This window comes from Phragmites australis, chromosome 10 (assembly GCF_958298935.1).
Source record: "Phragmites australis chromosome 10, lpPhrAust1.1, whole genome shotgun sequence".
In the NCBI taxonomy this organism is placed as follows: Eukaryota; Viridiplantae; Streptophyta; class Magnoliopsida; order Poales; family Poaceae; genus Phragmites; species Phragmites australis.
In genome coordinates, this window is record NC_084930.1 from 24,019,646 (window position 1) to 24,021,041 (window position 1,396).

The window sequence follows — 1,396 nt, forward strand, 5'->3', positions numbered from 1 at the left end:
CGTTTTTCTTAGGAAGCAAAAGAACAGGAACAACATAAGGACTAAGGGTTTCTCGTACGTACCCACGATTCAATAGATCTTGGACTTGTCGCTGAATTTCCTTAGTCTCTTCCGGGTTGGTACTATATGTAGCACGGTTTGGCAAAGTTGCTCTCGTAATCAAATCAATTTGATGATCAATCCCTCGAATAGGTGGTAATCCCAGGAGTAACTCAACTAGAAATACATCCACAAACTCCAAGTTGTTGCAGCTTCCTCCATCAATAATGACTCGAACACGATAATTCTTGACTATGAGAAACATCTGAAACAAATTGTGGCATTGTAGCTGTTCCATTTGCTCCATTTGAGTGCTTAACACTTGCTGCACAATGAGGGTCCGATAATCCTTTGTGGCAGTGGCATCGAACACTTCCTCATGGTCGATATCCATCTCACGTCCATCCTCATCACCTGCATGGTTAGCTGCAAATGCATATTCATCCTCAACATCAGTAGCAAACTATAGAAGAAACCGAAGAAGAGCTATTGGCTGGACCCTGCACAATTACGGATTTTCTTACCTTGGGAGCGTGTGATGGTATCTAAGGTACTGCTGAACGTGCCCTACTCGAGAAGGGGGTAACAGACCGTGTAGCTGAATGTGGGGCTATTTTGACTTGTCCCGGTGTTGATTTTGCAGTGGTCGTGCTTCCAAAATTGCTTCTTGGCCTCTGTTCTCATCCCTGCAATTCTTTTTCTGCCAGAAATGCAAGTTGGAACAATCTAGGAACACTATCATATTCTTTGTAATCAACTATGTTATGAATTTCACACCTTAACCCTCCATAAAAGCGTGCCATTGCAGCCTCTTCATCCACAATAATATCACAACGCAACATACTAATTTGTAGCTCCTGATAATATTCTTCTATGGATCTATCACCTTGGCTTAAGTGCTACAATTTCTGATGTAAATTATGTTTAAAAGAGGGTGAAACAAATCTGTTACGCATAATAACCTTAAAGCATTCCATGTAGTAGGCGCTAACCCATCGATGCAAACTCTATTCCACTAAATGATTGCAAAATCTTAAATTCACTAGTGGCTTGCCTAACTCTATGCACTTTAAGAGCCAAATGAGCATTAAACTTCTGTTCGACCGTCATCTCCCAATCTAAATACTTTTTCAGCATCATAAGCACCCGTAAAAGATGGTATAGTAAACTTAACCTTAGAAAATAGATCATCATTAACACGTGGGTTATGTTGCTGAAAATTATTACCTCTCATACCTTGACGGTTGAAGTTCAATCAATTCCATTGTCATGCATCAAAGGTGTCTTGTTCTTGCCTAAAAATTTCATTATCTGCGACGGACTCCGCTTGCTCATGGGCTGCGCCATGAGGATCCAC